At 39.7% G+C, this 23,109-nt stretch overlaps 1 long non-coding RNA gene across 1 annotated transcript in view; it reads left to right on the forward strand.

Moving 5' to 3' along the window:
* The window catches only part of LOC140128981 (uncharacterized), a 54,174-nt gene extending 37,725 nt beyond the window's left edge, over window positions 1-16,449 (forward strand). Inside the window, exon 3 of the long non-coding RNA XR_011855224.1 lies at window positions 16,389-16,449. This is a non-coding gene — a long non-coding RNA (uncharacterized lncRNA). The remainder of the gene's footprint in view (window positions 1-16,388) is intronic.
* Window positions 16,450-23,109: the final 6,660 nt, after the last annotated feature.

Raw genomic sequence — 23,109 nt, forward strand, 5'->3', positions numbered from 1 at the left:
AAGAGCAATACTCATAATGAATCAAGTCTCTGGCCATGTATTATTACTTTTTATATATTTTTAGTTACATAGTCAGCACTAAAAATCCATATAAAGTTTTCCTTGTTGATGTGATATAAACACAGGATTGCAGCTTGTTCTTATTTATTTTCACACAAAACACAAACACACAAAAGTCACAATCTTTAGCACAAACAACTCTAATCTCATTCCTATGCCTGGTGGGGGCTGCAGTGTAAAAAGTTGCACATCAAAAACTAAGAATTCACTTTCTGGAAGTTGCTCATATCTATTCATTTGGTATACTTACTATACTTCCAATGCTCCAGCCTTTAGTAGGATCACATCAACAATATTAAAGGACATCTACCACCACATTTAGGAGTGGTAGACTGTTCACAAATGGATGTTCGTTACCTTAAGGGCGATGCGGGACTCCTGCTGGTATGCTCCGGGTCGTCTTCTATAAAGAAACATCGACTTGACATCACCCGGCTGTCTGTTAATCTTGTATATGCGCGGTAGCTACCTTTCTTGCGCAGCTTTCTGCAGCACTTGCGGCCAGCCTACATGGGTGGCCTCCCGCTCATTTGCATAATTTCTATATTTTATTATAGAAGTCGGCCCAGAGCATGACAACAAAACTCCCCCATCACCCCTGAGGTAATGAGCATCCGTTTGGGCACAGTCTACCACCCCTAAATGGGGTGGTAGATGTCCTTTAAAGTGCTAACTTCCCAAATGGAGATGCGAGAGCAGAAAAATATTAATATAACTACTAGCAGCATTAACTATTACCCGTCCAAGCTGCTCACTAGAAGTAGATAAGCAAAGGTACATAGGTAAGCAGGTATGTGCCTGATAATTGAACTAAAAAACTGGAGAATCACAAAATGAAAATGCTGATCTGCGTCTATTAATAAGGTAAGATACCTGTGTTGTGGTGTAGCCTTCATGCAATTGGTAGAGAAGATACTTGTGCCCTTGTCACATCAATATGCTTTCTGCTCTCAACTAACGTAGAAGTTATTAGTATTAGTATTGTGTAAGGCAAATCATAAGCTTTCCAGGCGTGCCCTTCTTTTTTCTCCGATATTAGGTTGATTTTATATTTATGGATATGACTAAACAGTGCACAGGGGTAGGGCCATGCTCACTGGTGCATCTATTTTTTTGTATACATACCTTTTTTCTGCAAAGAAGGACAATAATTGTGTAAAGGAGTGGTGCTGGGTGGTCAGGGCAGTATAGAAATAAGCAAACTTAGCCCTAATGCACCTAGAACCTAATTAGCATAATGAATCTTTGTAATGACAAATCACAGGGAAACAAGAAAGTTCTTTCTAGAAAGCTTATAAAATACTCTTCACAATGCTGGTTTATCTTGTGGGGTACTTTGGGAGCTGGTAGACTACCTATAAGTCAAGCTCTGTTTCCACAGACTGAATGACAAAAGAATCATTGTTCGATTGAGTTAATGGAATAAAGCTGTAACAAGAATAGATTATATTTATGAACAGGCAATAAACACTCTCTAGTGTAAGAAAGAAGTGTGAAAAATTGTAATAGGGGATCTTTGTGTGTATGTGTTCCCCCTTTCCAACAGCGCACCATAAGATTCTGGATCATATTCACAACCTTGTTGACATTGGTACCATTTATACCAATCACTTGGTTGAATGTTTGTCTGCTTGTTCGTTGGCCAAAGATAATGCTTAGTATGTTCCATTGGGCACCTCAGTATCCAGAAGTTTTATGTCCTGTAATGTGAGTGGGATTGTGTAGTCTTATAATTTTCTGTAACACCATAATTAATACGCTAAAGCTGGAAAGCATGATGTGTTTGACTTGTATTTGTTCAGTCTACAGAGAATGAGTGAAAAGAAAAGTCCATTCATTTCTAATGTAGACCCCAGCACTTAGTGAACACAACTGCGATGACTTTCACAGAGCACAAAATGTAGAAAAGTAACAAGCATTTCACTACAAGTGGTCCCCTACTTAAGAACACTGGATATTGGTAATTTATTGTACTTTAGTCCTAAACTACAATAAACAGCTGTAAGAGTTATCACAGGTGTCTGTAATAAAGCTTTATTGTTAATATTGATTCTTATGACAACCCAACATTTTTAAAATCCAATTGTGACAGAGACCAAAAAAGTTCTGTCTGGAGTTACAATGATAAAATATACAGTTCCGACTTACATACAAATTCAACTTAAGAACAAACCTACAGTCCCTATCTTGTATGTAACTGCCTGTATTGTGAAGAGCAGATTTGGTGGAGTAGAAATGCTATAATGAATGCATTTGACCGGTGCACAAACCATATGACTAGCCCCCTTTTACCAGTTGAAATAAAAGATGTCTTTTTAGTGTAGCAGTGTCAGAGGAGCTTTAAGAATTTATTCCACTTTTTTTCAGTGATTGCATCCGGAATATAGCATTATTGCATTCATAAATCATTCATCTCCGGAAACCCAAATTTTACAATTAAATAGTATGGTCCCAGTTTCACATAGTTCATCTCACTTTAGCTAAGCTGATATTATTTCATTTGTGTTTGCCGTGAGTGTATTTCAGCAACATGCTGGAGATGTACATTTAGAGCCAATGATGTGATGGACTGCACTCCGCTGTCATCCTAAAGCCTCAATAATAAATCTGACATTTCCACTTAGGCATTCCTCACTATTACCATTGGCAATTACTTACCTGCTTTTAGGGGCCCCTTCTCCAATGGTGTACAAAAAAAATATATAAATAAAAAATAATGGTTCATGAATGTCACCAGGCGTCACCAGAATCCATATTTCGTGAGCCTGCAGAGTAACCTGTATATTGGCATCAAGTACTGAAGGATTATATAGAAGGGGGTAGTAAACAGTGGGTGTTAGTAAGACAGAATCATAGTTATATGATGGAAAAGTAATAGGGAGTTTTAGATTGAAGACCATGGTAGTGCAGAAGACCAAGATTAGAGGAAAAAAAATGTAGGGTGGTGGAGCACTCCGGAGAACTTTGTGGATGATCGTGATTGATTTAAATTGAATTCAGATGGTGTTGGGTATCCAGTGAAGTGACTGGCACAGACTGGAGTCATCTGTATAGCATTTGGATTAATAGACAAGGCTTGATGCTGCATTTAGGATAGATTGTAGAGCTGAGAGACAAGTAAGTGGAAGACCGAATATTAGGGAGCTACAGCAAGTGAGACGACATTCAGCCACAATTGAGTTTTTAGAGATTTCCATTGTAAGAAAGGAATGTTTTGCGGTGCATGCGGCATGAATGTGCGAATTGAAAGGAACGGTCAAACAAAAGGACATCCACTGTGTGCCATCATAAAATCTTCTACTTTTACTATCTCTCCACCAAAACAGTTAATGTATATTAATGACCAATGCATTAAAATAGGTCATCAACCTATTTAAGACTAATCAGTTTATGGCTCAGTAGCCTATGTAGTGGTTGAGCTGTATTACATAAAGGGGCATTCCAGGAATAAGCATAATTCATATTTAAATTGGTCATTAATATATAATTAGTTGTTATTTAAACTTTTGCTCCCATTAGTAGAAAAATGTTGTGAGCTTCTGGCCCTTTAATCAGTCTATAGTCGCTGTGGCAGATACGCAGAACAAAAGATGGCTGCTGGTCACATGTCCATATTACACGTCCTGTACCTGCCTGGGCAGGTCGTATGATCATCAGTATGTTTGGTTGTAGTTGGTTGGTTGCAGTGCATCCAGTGTGGTGAGATGTCATTTCAGTGGGGCAATATGCAGTGATGGCAGTTTCACACATCGGGTCACATTTACTTACCTGGTCCGAGGAGTTCACAGAAGTGCATTGTCCGCTGGTAATGCACTGTTCTGTGATTCACTAAGATCATGTGCCCTATATCCTGCATGTGCCGCTTCCCTGTTCAGGTCCGCCGGAGTTCACCTTCCTCTTCCTGATGTATTTAAGTGCATTGTCATGCGACACAATGGGGGTCATTTACTAAGGGCTCAATTCGCGTTTTCTCGACGTGTTACCCGAATATTTCCAATTTGCGCCTATTTTCCCTGTATTGTCCCAGGATTTTGGCGCACAAGATCGGATTGTGGCGCATCGGCCCTGGCATGCACGCGACAGAAATTGGGGGGCGTGGCCTAACGATAACCCAACGGATTCAGAGAAACCGCCGCATTTTTTAAAAAAAAGTGTCGCTGGATTCGCGCTTACCTTCACCAGGAATAGGCCGGTGAACTTTAGTGCATTCCGGCGGGCCTTGGCGGACTTCAGCGCAGCAGAGGCACCTGGTGGACGTCGGAGGAACTGCATTAGTGAATCCTGGCCGGACCCGAATCCACCGCAGAGAACGCGCCGCTGGATCGCGAATGGACGGGGTAAGTAAATCTGCCCCAATTTGTAACTTAAATCCACAATCCGATTGCGTGCGACACAATTCCAACTGTTAAATACCCGTCCAACCCTGTAATCCCCCCAAACAGCGAAGAAACCGACGAAAGTGAAATCTGGGACCCTAAGTAAATAAGCCCCATCATTACTATTTTAACAGAGCAGAACAGTCTGTTACAACATCACTCGGAGCAGAGCATAAGAAGGAGGAGCTATTACTGAAAACTGTGGGATCATGGGAACTGTAGTATCCTGTGGCAGCCATCTTGGAGATAACTCCACCTACTTTATAAAAAAACAAACTATTTAAGCTCTGTTCTGTGATTAATGACATTGAGTTTCATTGTATTCATTTATTTATATCATTATGGATTTTTGTAGGAGACGTTCATTTTCCTGGAATACCCCTATATTGGGAGCAAAGTTGCAGTTTTCAGGGCCACCCACAGAGAACAGGGCTGTTCTTCCCGCTCCATACCCTTGGGGGTTTCCAGCAGTGGTAGTTGCCATAATCAGATGATTGTGGGGAGTCTCAAGTGATGAACTATCTTATAAATAGATCATCAATATAAATTAGCTCGAAAAACACCTTTAAAAAATATCTTGCCTCTAAGCAGACATTGCAAAATATTTTAGAATGCAGAATTTCGAAATCTAAGATTTTGCCTCGAGAAATAGGTTATCCTTGGTCACAAATGGGTTAAATAAATAATATTGATTGGACAGATGTCTTAGATATTGGATTCATGTTTGGCAAACATTTTAATATTTTTATCTGGCTCAATATATTTCTTATATTTGTTCCTACTCTTACAATGGAACATCTGAAACTTCAAATCCTACTGGATCTGCTCAGTGTTGAATCATGTTTGTGCCTCTGCATGTGTTATGGCAGCTGCTTTTTTACATTATTGTCAGTTTGCCATTTAGTTGACTGGAAATAGCTGTTCACACATTAAAAATGTATTTTAGTGGGAACAAATACAGATAATATCTAAAGTTCAACAACTCCAAAAAATATCATCATGGAACTTAACAGGATATTCCAGGATGTTTTTATTGGTCTCGTTTCCATAGGATAGGTGGTTAATGACAGATCAATGGGTGTCTAACATCTTGCACCCGGTGGCCTTGTTATAGGGGTTGCGGAGGTTGTGACTGCAACTGGGACCCTTTAGCTAGGACCAGGGTCCCCTTTCTCATGTAGGGTGCTGCCACAGCACTGTTACTGTGGTGACCAGAATAGTTCATTGTTTAGGCATCGTTCACTCTGATGTTGCTGAATTTTGTCTTGCTAGCAAGGCGTACAGAAGCTGACTGATAGTGACAGATTGTATATGGATTTTATGGAGAGGATAGTGATCAGATCACAGAAAGGGGCACATTTACTTACCCGGTCCAGTCGCGTTCCCGCGGCGTGGTGTCCGACGCTGATTCGGGTCTGCCGGGATTCACTAAGATCGTGTGTCCAATATCCAGCAGGTGTCGCTGCGCCGAGGTCCGCCAGAGTTCACTGCATGTAAGTGCTGATCTTGCGACACAAATTCTTTTTTAAATTCCGCAGTTTTTCCGAATTCGTCGGGTTGTTCGGTGGCCACGTCCCAACGATTTCACGTGAAAGTCGGCGCCGATGCGCCACAATCCGAGCACGTGCACCAAAATCCCAGGGTAATTCGGCACAAATCGGAAATATTTGGGAAACCTGACGAAATTGCATATACCGCTAAGTTTGTTGAAAAGGGATCTTTTACTTTTCTTATTTACTAACCTTAAAAATTTATAGTAAAAATATGCTTTTGGAACAACTAAGATTTTAATGAATTTATCTTATATATAATTTGTGTCATAAATATTTGTCAGCCAGAGCGATTTTAAGGGTTATAGTTGTGGTCAAGCAAATGGTAAGTTCAGTTATTTAGTATAGCTTTACCAATTTAGTACATCACAATATTAACCTATTAATAAATGTCATTGCTTTAGAAAAATGAGTACTTCAGCAAATAGGTAAAGCTACCAATATTATATTTCTAAAGGGGTTAGACAAGGAGGAAGAAAATGCTGTAGTGTTTATTTTCAGCGGATCCTGCGACCAGATCCTCCCTCATGAAAATTCTGCCGAGGAGGCTCCTAAATAAAGGTTTGATTATGTAGTCTGATTAGACTCTGAAAAGGAAGACAGAAAATCCCCTGGAGCATTCTCCATATGGAACACTTCCTCTTCAATGGAAATGAAGCAATGCTTTGGTACAGTGGTGCATTTTGTGAAAAAGTGGCAGAAACAGGACATCCACCGGGGGAAACCAGGAGGAAGCGCAGAATGACCTTTAATGGATTACTAACATTCCAGATGGAGGGAATGGCCTAACCTGTCCTGTAATACAGCAATGGCATGATCTTTGACTTTGTTTGGAAAAAAAAATGTATTTGTTAAAGTTTTATTGGTATATTTTGTCTAAAGGTAAATGATGATCTTCTGACTTGTTCCCCTTAAATTTTGTACTGATGTTTTGCTTCTGATGTTCATCCTAGCTCGATATATACTAAGTATAATACACATTGGCGAGATTTATCAGAAATGTTTGAGAGCAGAATTGTTCGAGTTGCCCATGGCAACCAATCAGAGCTCACCTTTAATTTTCTCACAGCTGTTCATTAAAGGAAAGCTCTGATTGGTTACCATAAGCAACTACTACAGTTCATCTCCCAGACACTTCTGATAAATGGTACCATTCGTTTTATTAATAAAATAGACAATTAAGTGCTGGCATGCTATAATTGGAATCTCTAAAATGACATGGAGAAAATTAAGGAGGACAGGTCAAACAAATTGGATAAAAAGATAATGGCCCACATTTATCATAAACAGTTCAAACGGTACTATGTGCAGTTCTTCATGAATCTGGTGCTCCCTACTGAACTTTTTTCAGTGCACTTTAACATAGAGCATGCAACACAATTCTATCGGACACTGCATGATAAATGTAGCGCACGGTCTGACTCAGCACCCGAACACCCCTTTATGTACAGTATTTGTGAGTGACACGTTTGTTCTCGGACTCTTCTTAAATACATCTGCAAGCAGCTTGCACTAAACAAAATATGCAGAAAAGACAGAAAACTGGCGCAGGGGCTTTGATAAATCTGGACCAATGTGTATTTTTGCAACTTTTTTTGTCTAGTACATTTAACCCCTAGGGGACACAGCCTATTTTGGCCTTAAGGACGCGGTCCCATTTTTCAAATCTGACCTGTGTCACTATAAGTGGTTATAGCTTTGGAACGCTATGAGATATCCAGGGGATTTTGAGATTGTTTTCTCGTGACACATTGTACTTCAAATTAGTTTAAAAATTTGGATGATATCTTTTGCGTTTAGTTATGAAAAAAAACAAAATTTGGCAAAAATTTTGAAAAATTCTTTATTTTCAACGTTCTAAATTCTCTACTTTTGATGCAGACAGTCATAGCACCCAAATAAATTCATAACTTACATTTCCCAAATGTCTGCTTTATGTTGGCATGGTTTTTTAAGATTCCACATATTTTACTAGAATGTTATGAGGCTCAGAATTTGGGTGCCATTTTTCACATTTTTTGTAAAATCGCCAAAACCCGTACTTAGATGGACCTGATCAACTTCTAATTGACACTGAGAGACCTAAATAATAGCGAGACTCGTAAATTACCCCATTGTGGAAACTACACCCCTCAACGTATGAAAAACTACTTTTAAGAAGTTTGTTAACCCTTTACGTGTTTTATAGGGGTTAAAACAAAATGGAGGTGCAGTCTGCAAATTGTAATATTTTTTCACAATACACCCATTTTGGGTGGAAAATTAAACATTTAAAATGGATTAAATTAAAAAAGGCTCCACAAAGTTTGATACCCAATTTCTCCCGAGTACACGGATACTCTATATGTAGTGGTAACCTGCTGTATGGGCGCACGGCCGGGCATAGAAGGGAAGGAGGCGCCATCCAAATCAGATTTGCTATGTCACATTGTACAGGCTATAATTTTTTTCTTTTTTTTAATGTGGACCTATAGGGGCTTATTTCTTTTGCCACATGAGATGCACTTTTCTGGTATGTAATTTTGGGGCATCTACAGCTAATTGGTGAGATTTAATTAACTCTTTGTTGGTGGAGGAAATGAAAATCATCAATTTTTAGGAAAATTTTTATGTGTTTTTTATTTGGCCGTTAACCATACCATAAAAATAGTATATTATTTTTATTCTATGGGTCGCCACGATTATGAAAATACTTCATTTATATATATTTTTTATTTTTTACCATTTTTACTGAATAAAAAGTAATTTGGCAAAATTGTTGTTAATTTTAGCATCACCGTCTTTCATATGTATAACTTTTTTATTTTTCACCTCACAAATCTGTTTAAGGGCTTATTTTTTGCGAGAATGATTGCTCTTTTTAGTGGTCTTATTTTAGATTGCGTAACTTTTTAAAATCACTTTTTTTAGAGCATTTTTAAAGGGCATTAATAAAAAATCATCTTTTTCAGAGAGAGTTTTTTTAGGTTGTTTTTTACGGGGTTCACTTTGCGGATCTAATAACGATTCTGTTTTATTATGCAGATTGTTACGGACGCAGGGATACCAAATATGTGGGGGTTTTGTGTATTTTATTCAATTGTACTGAATAAAAACTAATTTGGAGAAAATCTTATTCATTTTAGCATCACCATCTTTTCATATGCATAACTTTTTTATTTTTTGGCTGACAAATCTGGTTAGGGGCTTATTTTTTGCAAGAACAGTTGTTCTTTTTAGTGGGCTTATTTTAGAGTGCATAAAATTTTTAAAATCACTTTTTAGAGCATTTTTTATAGGGTATTAATTAAAAATTATCTTTTTTCGGAACGTTTTTTGCGTTTTTTTCCTCCGGCGTTTACCGTGCGTGTCCAGTAACAATTCTGTTTTATTATGCAGATTGTTACGGACGCGGCAATACCAAATATGCAGGTTTTTTTTGTGTTTTTATGTTTTTTATACTTTATTAAGTTTTTTATGGGAAAGTGACATTTTAGGGGCTTATATTTTATGTATTTATTTTATATTTATTATAATGTGTAGTGTTAACTGTTTTTGCATTTTTTTTTACTTATACATACTTGAACTTAAACCAGTGATGCTCTGATCACTGGTTTAAGTTCAATACACTGCTCTACAATACTATTTTATTGTAGAGCAGTGTAAACTGTCTGAGCAAGCTTGCGCATGCTCAGACAGTTTACAGCCAGACCCGGAAGGGGTCTGGCTGCCATGGAGACCGGGCAGCTCCGGGGCACATGCCAGTCCTCGGAGCTGCCCGGAAGAGGATCGGATCCCCCGGTAAGCGGCACGGGGGATCCGATCCACAGCAGGAACACCCTTACACGCCGCGGTCATGCTTGACCGCGGCGTGTAAGGGGTTAACACCCGCGATCGGAGCCGGCTCCGATCGCGGGTGTTACAGCGCGGTGTCAGCTGTGATAGACAGCTGACAGCCGCTGCTTCTGGTACCGGCTCCGTTCGTGAGCCGGTCCCAGAAGCTAGACGTTATACTACGTCCCGGTGCGCTAAGCATCTAGCCCCGGGGACGTAGTATAACGTCGTGGTGCGCCTAGGGGTTAATATAGTTTTCTAATGAGTTGGGATTGTTCCACCAAATGACAATGGATTCTTCATTAGGTTGAGACCGTGACACAATAATGTGCCCTAATACTAGGGGTCTCCAAAATTCTACTACCAAAAAACCCATTGGGGGGATTTAACATTGTGTCTCAGGTTCCGCCAGTCTCTAGCTCTAAAACACTAATCTTTTGCTGTGCCAGATTTTGAATTCTGATGCAGCATAAGACTTTTAGTTGGTCTAAACTTTGCACCAGAATTGTGGCGCAAGTGCGTTTATAAATCCCCCCCCAGTGACTTTGTAAAAAACAACTTACCACTACGATATATAAAACCCATTAGACCTTAATAATGATTTGTCATTATCTGTATTTACTTATAACAACAATGAAGTTATAACTGAACCTACATATTTTCTATATATATAGATAGAATAAAACTTGAATAATCCCGAATTATTTATTATGCTAAGAAGAATGCTAAGTCTTTGAAATCATTACACTGAACAAGTTTAAGAGGGGCTTGGATGCCTTTCTTAAAAGCCAAAATATCATGTGATGATACTAGGTTTTTGTCAGGGGCGTAACTTTAGGGAGTGCAAAGGGTGTGGTTGCAACGGACCCAAGAGGCTTACGGGACCAGTAAGGTGTCACTTTCCCATTATGGGCCTGGAACAGACTTTGCACTGGGGCCCATCAGCTTCAAGGTACGCCACTGGAACTTATTGTGACAACCATATTTGGTTTGAGAAATAACTTTTAACCTACTGTGGGCCAATTGGAATCAGCATGGGTTTTTTTTTGCCTTTCCCTGGATGAGAAATTTTATAGCTATTGATATAGACTTAAACCATGTCTTTATTCGACCTACCTTTCCTCTACCTTTATAGCTCAGTCTAATAGCCATGCCCAAGTTGTTGTTTGTGTGTGAACTGTGGCTAATATACATATAAGCCACCTTATAAGCCACCATATAACACCTGATACCCAAGTTGTTGTTTGTTGTTTGTGTGTGAACTGTGGCTAATATAAATATAAGCCACCATATAAGCCACCATATAAGTCACCATATAACACCTGATAAAACCAGATTTTCCAGTGAAATATGTTGGGGGGGGGGGGGGCTTGTGTGATAGTCTTTAATAGGCAGGAATCTTCAATGATGAATGTTTTTCAGCTAGTTAGAGATAGATAGCCAGTGTGGGATTACTAATATAGTGAATGCACCCACCTTTCTATTGAGACAGTTAGATAGCTGTGTATTAACACTTAGTCAGTGAGCTAGTGTGGATAATCAGTTGCCTCTATCCCTTCATTGTCCCTATACATGTCTGTAAACTTGAGCAATGAGGTCCTAAAGCTGTATGCAAATGACCTGTGAAATGTCCAATGAATCATTAATATATTCAAGCTGTCCAGCTTATTCATGAGTGGGAGGCACAGCCACACCCCCAGTGCTTGACTGACAGCTGCTCCATGTAATGGCCGTTCGATGTGCTTGCTGGTGGCCACGCCTCCTGCATCCTGTGTGTGTGTGTGAAAGATACAACAGCTCCAGCCAGCCATGTTATAACAGAACATGTCAGGTACATGTGTAGCTGATGTCTGTGTCTCCCACATGTCAGCAGATGCAGCACAGACACTAGCAATGCTTTACTATACATTACACACAGACATGAGCAGGGGGAGGAGAGGGGAGTGGTAACAGGGGTGACATCACTGCCTCTGACCATGTGACCAGCCTCATTTACATAAAAAAGAATAGATGATTTTATAATGATTATTGTATGAATTGAGTAGATAAAGGCTGGGATTGGATCCTTGTGAGCTGCTCCAACAGGTAGAGGTGACAGAAATAGTGAAAGAGACCTGATGACAGGTGTCCTTTAACTCATCTTAGCCAAAAAAACTAAAACATGCAGTCAGTATAGGCTTAAAATAGTAAACAAAATATACTTTTGGTAGTAGCCCGTGGGCACATGGCTCTGAGAAGACCCATGGCGAGCCAAAGCACCTATTAAAGATAGGAACCTCAAGCCCTGAAATCCGCATACATGTATGCTGGTTATCGACACACATGAATACAAGGACCTTTCCAGGGCCTTTGCAGGTCCTCCAAAGGTTCTGTAAAGTGGACAGGATAGACTCCCATCCTCCCTTCCTCCCCAAGAAAGTTGGTTCTAGTATCATATATAGGCAGTAAATGTCAAGCTATTGACTTGGTTAGAGTGGGGGATGGCACAATTTTTTATACAGCCCAGGGCCAATGGCAGTCTTATTCTGGTCTTGCACCACCAAAAATAGCTATAATGTAACTGTATTTTAGGCTCCTGAGAGATGGTCTTGGGAACTACAAATACAGAAAAATGGTATATGAAAGATAAGGGTTGCCTGTCCCTAATAATATACCCAATATATTAAATGCGGGGGGTATGTTGTACTAGGTCTAGCTCTCTGTTATATTTACTCTGGGGGCCCTCTGCACGTACTTCACATAACACTACCTTGTGCTTGTCATCCATCAACCAGCAGCCTGTACTGTTTCCAAACATCACATACTGATAATTCATTTACACCCTGGTGCTAGATAAACATGTAACTTAGAGTATTAGACAGAAAAATGCTGCAACTATCAGTCTTATTTTATAGAAAAACCATAAATCAGTGTATATTATCACATTAATATAACATTCTCCACAAATGCTTTTTATAGGCTATATATACATATCCTACACACTTTGCTTTTCTTATTCACAAAGACTGTTCTTCATGATGTTATCTGTGTTTTAAACACCTATATCCTGAACTTCTTAAGCTATTCTGCCACTGAATGCTGTCCCTATGACTGCTATCTGGATACAACATCAAAGGTGAGCCCTGGGATGTAATGACCGGATGGCATTACAGAGGTGGCACTGTCTCATGAAGCCTCTTCTTGTTTCATATTTGGCAACAGAACAGCTTTGTAATTATAACAGGTGACCACAATTGAGATGAGAACAAGATGAGCTAACAAGCCCTCATCTACCATGATCACAGCCCCACAACTCGCTTCCTTTGATATTAAACTACAAGAGAACAGAATATGTTGTGAAGTAAGAGGCTTCCTGTCTTAAATGGGATACTGAAACGTAACCCCAGCTATAGGGGTGATAGCTGGAGGAAAAAAAGATGTGCTCATTTCTTTATGAATTTGTTGCATCTCAACAAAATCTAAACTTAGTTTAGTTGTTATACATTTAAAAACCATGCCCACTCTTAACCATGGCATTTTCACTGCTAAAAAAATTGGAGTGAGTGGTAGGAAACTGTACAGGTGCAACATTTCTGCATAAAATACGTCAAAATAGTAAAGAATTAGCTTTTGAAAATAGCATACATGTCAATTCTCGGGGGGGGGGGGGGGGGGTATGAAATGTCAGCAAATATATAGTTACACCTATTGTAAATCAGTACACCTCAGTGGAATGTCTCTGCATCCAATGATACGGAGAGAAAGATACACTATCCCAACTGCTGGATGGGGGGCTCAAGTATCCCACGCACAACCTCTACTCCATTCACTTGGACTAAGGAGAGGGAGTAATGGACAAGTGTGGGCATGTTTAAAAAAATATTTTGTGTAGAGATGTGTTAGAAAAATTCCAACAGACCTTCTGCTTGGTAGTGCTTCAAATTATTAATTTGTTAGGTTATTTCAGTGAGCAATGCATTTTGGGAACGAAACGCGTTGTGCACCAAAACAACCTAATCATACAAAATTTAAACCATGACCATGCAGCTTGTCTTTTTCATACCTGGAATTTTTCTAACACGCCTCTACGCATACCAATCCAGTCCCACGGTGGATGTACTGCAGCTCTACACAAAGTCACCTAAGGCTGCATTCACACGAATGTATGCCCACCGGGCAATGGAGAGGAGCAGGGGTGACCCCTCCCCTCTCCACAGCGATGCATGGCGCATCGCTGTCCGGAGCGGTACCATTGCTCGCCTATGTGGGACGTATATACCACCGAAAGCTTGCGGCCGTATATACATTCCCCAACGGTTGTGTGAGTGTAGCCTTATACCACAACTTATGGAGTTATAGTCTTTGTATTAGTTTAGTTATTGCACTGTGTTACCTTCTTTGTATACTGTAAAATATTTTGTATTTCTTAGGTAGTCATAATTGGTATTATATCACCAATAATCTGTAGTCTCTTTGTATAAGGTGCCCAGCTGTTAGATTACAAATATACCAAATATGGAGCCATATAGTGGGAAGGTTGAGTTGCGGAACATAAACATCCTTAGATGGCTCAGCAAAGGGCAAAAATACTTGACCTAAAGGTCAGACCTTTTCATGTTCATCTTATTGGACCTTTGGAGTAATTGTGTGTAGCTTTCTCACATGTAATAGTAATATTTAAGATTTAGTTTTGGTCGGAGGTCCTCTATGTATCATTTGAATGAAGAGGTTGTAACATACATGAAGTCTTATTCTGTGACTGTACAGTATAAACTTTATTCCCATTTCTTTATTATTTTTCCTTTTTTTTATCTAAATTTTCCAAAAGTTTTTTATCCAAAAGTTCTCATGTGTCAGTGATTTTTGTTTTCTTTTCTCCACGCCAGAGCAAGCCTCAAGAAGAGGGAGGAAGTGCCTTAGTCACAGGAATGTCACTGACTTTGGTTCCCCTTTGAGCAGAGTGACAATTGCTGTGTTATTTTCATTGAAAGCCGCATCCTTTCCTCTGAGGCCTGAATTAGCCTCCCTGAGAGGAAGTTTATCCTGAATGGGAAAAAAAGGCCACCCGACAACCCACAGTTTTGTGGGATTTTTTTGTTTTTGTGTGACTGGGCATTGTGACAATTAATATTCGAATACTGAGGCTTCATCAAATTTGCCCTTTTAGTTCAATAGCTGGTGCCTGAAAAGAAAAATCTACTTTACATTTAAATGAAGGGTTAAATGTTACAGATTGTTTTGTACTGTAGAGCTTTAGGGCTGTAATCTTAATGAATGGGAAGTGGCATATACATACAGGATTATTTACATTTATTTACTAATGTTGTTTAAACCTTTTGGCAGTCGCTGTAACATTTTGATTAAACTGAAAGTCAAATAAATGTACAAAAATAACAAAAAAAAATGTAATAAACAAATTGTAATAACTTAAATATGGCCGTTTATATATGTTGTTAAATCCTTTAAAAAGAAGACATTTTATGTTACCTTTTTATTATCATGTGTATTAACCACTTGATGCAGCTCTTTTACATCTTTGCGTTTCCGTTTTTCACTTTCTGTCTTCCAACAGTCACATTTTTTTGTTTTCCCCCCTTCCAGAGCCGAATGAAGGTTTCATATTTGCTGGACTCATTAAACTTATTAGTTTCAGTCTTGAATTTTACTAAAAGCTGGGAAAAAATTCAAAATGCTGTACACTAGACAAGAAAATGCGGTTGCCAACAGGCCATTTTTTACAGACTTCATATTTCCAGCTTTCACTGTACAGTCAAAATGATATTTGGACTGACGTATGACATAGTGCTACATGACTTGCATGTTTGCTACAGGTGTATAGAGAGGGCTTACAGGCTTGGTCCTCTACATACAAGCTGCATATTGCAGCAAACACCAACCGCTAGTACCAATAACGGGTGTTAACACTTTGATTAATACCACCAAAGCTGCCAGCGGCAGTCAAAAGCTAGTGGCACATGGGTGCCGACATCTTGGCTTAGATTGTAGCTCCCCGTGATGTTATCTGGCGCCATGAAAGATTTGGGTCTTTTCTGTATAATTTTTAAAGTCCTCTTACAATGGGCTGGTGGCTCATTGTAACAGATGATGTGTAAAATCCCCATATACTGCCCTACTGTAGTATTACAATATATGGTATGATCAATCAGACAACCTAGGGTTAAAGTTAAAACTATATCTATATAAAAAAAACTAAAAGTTCATTAAAGTATATCAAAATATAATAACAGTCATTCCGGGCATTGAACCCTGTAACAGAAAATAGTTCCCAAAAGTCAGAAATGCCACTTTTTTTGCCATTTTGCAACATATAAAAAAATTAATAAAAAGTGACCAAAAGGTCATGTAATCCCTAAAAGATAGGGACCTTTCATCACTCTTGATACATCTGTTTAGTGATACTTGTATTTATCAAGAGAAATAATGTGGCAAAATGGCTAAAAAGAAGCAATTGAAAAATTAGGAACTTTTTTTATGTGATGGGGTTCGCCACATGCGATAATTTTTATATTTTAATAATAAAGCATAATAATCTTAATAATCTTTATTTATATTGCGCCATGAAGAGTAATAGCATTGTCTGAAACAATAGGAATGAGGACCCGGCTTGCAAGAACTTACAGCCTATGTGGATGAAGGAGGGAACACAGAAGGTATAAGAGCTTATATAATGGTGCATTTTGATTCGGCATCTTGGGATGCAGAGAAACCTAACATATTTATTTGTTTAACTGAGAAGACACCCACCACATATTGAGAGGAAGCAGCCATAATATCATATTTCATGGTGTGGGACTTTAATGGGTAATTATAGAAAAAAAACATTTTTGTAGGGTTTTTCATATGTTATATGGTTTAGTTTTGGCTCTACTGGTAGTACTAATCGGTGGTCTCACATTAACCAAAAATACCATATTATTCCATAAAGAATCCATAGTGGTTTCTTTAAAGCCTTGAAGCAGTGAATCCCATATCCAAATCAAACCATATCAACTTATGAATATAATTTTTTCATCATTAGTTATGGATCATACCAGAAGCAGATGTAAATCTAAGAGCACATCACAATAACATACCATGGTGAAAACAATTTATTATTTTATTAAAATAACACACAGTTGATAAACAGGGCAAGAAACATCATAAATCCATGTCATATATCCATGTATGAGGCTATTCTGGCCATACTATCCATAGAAGATTGTTCCAGAAGTTTTCGTTTTACCTATGTATTCATGGTCAGATAGAATTTATTCTGCAGTATGTACCTCCTATTATTACCTAATCATTATACCTAGCAATGTCAACACAAAGCTGACGTCCTGTATCATATTTTATAGTGAAGGATACGTGGGATTGCAGATGAGGTTAAGTTTATACTACTGCTTCCCAAATGAATCTCAACTATATAAACATCCTGTTTAATTCTATATGCAACTTTGTGCCTCAGTATAAATATGTTCCCTCTCCCTGACATGTTGTAAAGCTGTTTAGGATCCAGACACTGATAAACTTCCTGTTTGGTCTTTAAACACCTCCTGCATGATCTGCAAAATCTAGTTGTTCTAAGGCCAGGTGGGGAACTTCCTCTTATGACAAAGATTTGCAAACATTGAGCTGATCACATGGAACCCCACAGCTTGATCACCAATGATATCCAGGGGGTCATGGTCAGCCTTCAAAGTGTGCATGTGCCCTTAAGAGAGCCTGTTAAGGCGATTCAGGGCACTAAACCAACCACCGATCTTTATGGACCAATGTTTTTATTCCCTAAATCACCCTTTAAAAACGTTTATACTTACCTTCCCTCCCAAGCTCCATGTGCCGGCACCAGGGGCGTCGTTAGGTCAAAAGATCTGGGGCACGGGCCCCAGATCTTTTGACTGGTGCCCCGAATGTTGTCTGAGGCTTTCTCCACTGTCATCTCTATTTGTATCCTCTGGATGCAGATAGAGATGATTACTGTAGTGAAGCAGGGTGCCGTCAGCATCCTGCTCCACTACAGAGCACATGCGGCAGTTCTGTGGAGTAAGAAGCTGTGCAGGAGGCGATGGCATTGCTACATCGCATCTCCTGCTTCAAGCAGCCTCCCTACAGCAGCCTGAAGCAGGAGGCGCTGTGTAGTGACGTCACCACATCACATCCTGCAGATGGAGGATAAGAGGAAATCACGAGTGAAGAGGGGTAAGTATAACTCTTATATTTTCATTATACAGTGTGCATATGGGGTTTTGGGGTCTTTACTTTATGTGAAGGCTATTCCAAAGTGTTGTCATGCTATCCCTGAGTAGGGGAGGCTATAATTTAGTTATATTACTGAGTGTGTTTGTGGAGGTTATAAGTGAGTGTGGGGGTCTATTTTTGCATCTAGGGGGGCTATTAGAAAGTGAATATTACTAATATTAGATATAATTCTGAATGCGGGGGCTATTAGTGTTATCATTACTAAATGATCTTTTTTGATGGGGAGGTTCTAAGTGGTTGGCTAATAGTTGATGTGGGGGGCTAATAGTGAAGGGCTATTACTGAATGTGGGGGCTATTAGTGAGCATAGAAGGGCTATTATTAAGTGTGGGGGTTTACTGGTGAGTGTGGGAGGCTACTTTTGAGTCTAGGGGACTATTAGAAAGTGGATAGCTATTTTACTGAATGTGGGGGCTATTATTGTGTGTGGGGGTTCTAAGTGGTTGTCTGGCTATTAGTGGGTGTTGAGGGCTAATAGTGAGGGGCTATTACTGAATGTGAGGGCTTTTAGTGAGCATATAAGGGCATATTATTAAGTGTGGGGGGCTATTACTAAATGTGGGAGCTTGAGTGTGGGGGATATTACTAAGTGTGTAGGGGGTTATTAGGGAGTATAGAGGGCACTTACTGTGTGAGGGTCTATTATAGAGCGTAGGTGGCATTGTTACATGTCAGGCCACATTTAGGGATCAGGTTAGGTTGGTGGCACAATGTGGGTGTTTAATTTAAATATGAGAGGCACAAGGAAGGGGTGTGCTGTTAAGTTTATTGTTATAATTGTGGCTTAATTGTAAATTGCGGCTTACAGCTGTGCGGGCAAACCGCCGTGTGCTGGAGAGGAGGAGGTGACCCCCTCCTCCCTCCATAGAGAATAGCGGCGCACGGCCGCACACACGCCAAAAGATCTTTTTGCGGTGTGCGGGCCGGATCGGTGCCACATCTGCGCCGCGCCGCTATTGCCGTCTGTGGGGACGTACATGTGAATAGGCCCTTAGGGAACAAAGTTTTAGGGACAAAAGAAAACTGCAGATCATAAGATAAGTGTGGTAATCTCCATAGGCACAGTGCATGGTTGGAAGAAGAGAAATGGTGATAGGGGGCTTAATGGAGAACATGAAGAACAACTACTGCAGTCCCTGGATATAACAGATCAGCATATCTACTGTGTTTTCTGTAGCTGTACAGTTGTTTTTAAGTATAGTTGTTTCAGGTGTATAGGGAGTATGTGCAAAAGAGGACACAACTAAGAATTTGGTACGTATGCATTGGGGCCCATGCCCCAGATCTTTTGTGACCCTAGCAACGCCCCTGGCCGGCACTCTGCTGCAAGTACAGCCAGAGTGGTACACCCAGGCTTAAATTAAGCCAACAAAAGACGATGTGCAAACGACAGATTTATCATCCAGCATTAAGCATTCATAAATTTGCCCCAATATGCTGATCTGTGTATGAACCCCATAAAACATTTTCTAATTACTTTAAGACATGGACCAGCTTGAAAGCCATTTTCTCTTTGTAATGGTGGGAATAAATACATTGTAATTTTTTTCTGTTATTGTGGAATTTTTTTTTTAGTAGGCTGAATGCAACCATGTATGTACATGGTCACGTATAGCCTCCATATCCGTCCACTTTAAAGGGCTTTGCCCATGAAAGTTCCTCGCTATAAGATTCAGCTTTGTGGTGCTCACTAGTGGAGCAAAAACTTCCGGATTACTCTGTCCCCCCCCCCCTCCTCCCGATCAAGAACTGGTAGATTGGTAGAGCTAGTCTCCTCTGCACCCTACTGGACAGGAAGTGCCTCTGGCTCTGGTGCTCTCTGCCTCCCCCTACCTCTTCTCCTGCAGTACACGAGTCATGTGTTCATGTGAGAGGAATCTGAGCAGACCGGAAGATCTGCCTGGCCAGAGTGTGTTATTTTGCCATAATTAATATTTTTAAGAATTCTGGCTTCATGGTGAATACCCCTTTAATGAGAACTTGTCATTACTCTTGATGCGTCTGTTTTAGTGATACTTGTATTTCTCATGACATTACATTGGCAGCACATCCTATCTTTATAATGCAGATGAATCAATGGACAACAATGCATAGCCTGCATAGTCTGACATTTTCAGCACTGATTGGGAGCTGTAATGTATAGAGACATCCTTCCAACTGGTCATGTCAAGCTGACAAAATTCATCATTAATGTCAGTAATAATAATAATAATAGAGCAGTACAACATGTTGTTATACAGGTGGTCCCCTACTTAAGAACACTTGGACTCATGGTCCATCATCACTGCATATAACATTATAGATGCCTGTCCAATTTTTAAATTTCTGGATAAATTTTGCTTGTCTGGCCTGTCCTTTGCATGAAGACCTCGTATCCACGGCCCTCTGGATATTGGTAATTTTCTGTACTTTAGCCCTAGGTTACAATTAACAGCTATAAAAGTTATCACAGGTGTCTATAATTAAGATTTATTGTTACTCCTGGTTCTTATGACAACCCAACATTTTTAAATCCAATGGTCATAGAGGCCAATAAAATTTTTTGCCTGGGGTTACACTTATAAAGTATACAGTTCCGACTTACATACAAATTCAACTTAAGAACAAACCTACAGAACCTATCTTGTACGTAACCCGGGGACCGCCTGTATATGAAATGATGCACCTCTATAATTGTTATTTCACAGAGATACGAGTGCTAAATAGCCATCGCAGGGATTTGGACATGTTCCCTTCTATCTAAAAGCATCCTTATATTACAACAGGGGTAGGGAACCTATGACTCAGGAGCCATATGTGGCTCTTTTGATGGCAGCATTTGGCTCTCAGACAAATCATTGATTAATAGGGATCAGCAGTGTGTATATCTAAGACACACACAGCAATGATCACTGGATGCAGGGATGTTAATACTGCGTGTGTCCTTTGTGTGACCAAGGTGCCATTGCCACAGCATTGCTTAGGTGACAGCGCCTGTGTCATAGAGTAGAGCAGCATCCACTCTTCCCTATGACCCAGTTGCCATTGCCTAAGCAAGTATGGCAGCGTCGCCTTGGTCAATCTACTGGGGACATGTGCTGGAGCTACCTATCTACTGGTGCCTGGGGGCTTGTGATGGGGCTACCTATCTACTGGGGGCATGTGCTATGACTACCTATCTACCCAGGGCATGTACTGTGACAACCTAACTACTGGGGAGCCTGTACTGTGACTACCTAACTACTGCAGAGCATGTGCTACTAGAAGGGGAGTGCAATGACTACCTATCTACTGGGAAACATGTGCATATAGTATGGCTCCCCAGAGAATTACATTTTAAAATAAGTGGTGTTCACGGCTCTCTCAGCCAAAAAGGTTCCTGACCCCTGTATTACTATATCCTTATGATTTATCTTAGTGAAATGTAATGAAAATAAAGAAAGTGTAAAAAGTTTTTTTGTGCTAACATTTATTTTCTTCATCTAATTCCAGATGGCTAAAGCATGGAGATTCTGAACAGCCTAACCTCAACTTGGCAAGCATTAAAAACATGCACTGCTCTTTTTATGCCACTTTTGTCTTGTGTTATGGTGCTTTCTTTTTGAAACCGTATTTGCCTTGAAAGCAGAAATTCCAAATCAAAAGAGATAAAGTATCTCACATTTCAAAATAGTGTCCCTCTTGAACGTACATGTACAATCCGCTTACCAAAAAGAATCCATAACAGAGTTACCAGGTGGAAGTATCCAACCCATAGTAAGTCTTAAACTTGTCTGCACTTTGACATGGACTTTGTGCAGAGATCACAAAGTCAATATTTAACTGAACCTACTTTGCCTTTTAACTTGTTTTTACTTCTTTGAACATGAAGTATTTCTCACCTGCTTTCCAGATTCATTTAAACCTTGTTATACATTTCCATGGTATCAAATCCTAAAACACTGCCTGAAATTTCCTATGAAGTAGCACCCTTTAAAGTAAAGCTTTTACTTTGTAATGTTGAGCCTGCTTAGAAAAAGCTTCTATGAGAAAACCGAGTGCCGGATATCATAACTTTGTAGACTCATTGGGGGTATTTATCAGGGCTTCTGCAGCATGCCCTGCAATTATTTAGCCCTTTCCCCAGGGGTGCTTGGCTCGCTTGAGGGTGGGTGCGGCCGGCGGGGAGTGTTCCTATCATACATGAAAATTCGCCGGCTGTGTTTATTTCCATGCCACAAATAAATGGTGCACAGACCCCTGTCAGATGCATCAAGAGGCCGGATGCCTTCGGATGCTCCGTGGAGGGGAGGATTGGGGACTCTATATATAAATAAATCCCTGGATCATTGTTGCGGAAAAAAAATCACTTCCCATGGTATAATTTTATTTTCAAGCATCCAGGCCCTCATTGAACATGTGCGAGCATAATATAACCTGTGGCTGTGAGTTCTATCCATTTAACAAAAAAAATTCTATTATTATTAATTATCCTCTACACAAGGGGAAGTATTCAACACACCTAGTCACCCATAGGGTGATTCACATATACTTTACATTTTTGATTTGGTGACATTTGGATCTATATCTTTCAGACCACCATGTTACTTACTATCTACCATCACATGTTGTTAAAGAGAAAAAAAATTGGACCATGTTCAGTAGTATTAATAGTATCATTGCAGTTACATCAGTTCTTTAAACGTACCACAATTTCGCATCTGCCCATTTGCGCCAAATTTGCTTAAATACACTTCAGTCTCTTCCTGGTGTAGGAAAAGCTTAGAAACTAGCTGCAAATTTGTGATTATTTTTAAAGCAATTTTAAGTAAAAAGTCACAAATCCACTGTTCCATGTGATAAGTGATGAGTACAGAAGCGTAGAGAGTCATTGACAGTTTCCTGCTTTATTGTATTCTTTGACATGTGAAGCTACAGTAAGGTGACCCTCTAAAGCCAGAAAACTATGGGCAAGTAAATTTTTTGACCCGCTATCTCCTAGAGCAGTGGTGGCAAACCTATGGCACAGGTGCCAGGGAGGACTTAAGGACCTAGGCAGCCCAGGACTTGTCATGCTCAATGCTATTTTAAAGCTTTGATCTAAAGCTTTT

The sequence above is a fragment of the Engystomops pustulosus genome, chromosome 4 (genome assembly GCF_040894005.1).
Source record: "Engystomops pustulosus chromosome 4, aEngPut4.maternal, whole genome shotgun sequence".
Taxonomy (NCBI): domain Eukaryota; kingdom Metazoa; phylum Chordata; class Amphibia; order Anura; family Leptodactylidae; genus Engystomops; species Engystomops pustulosus.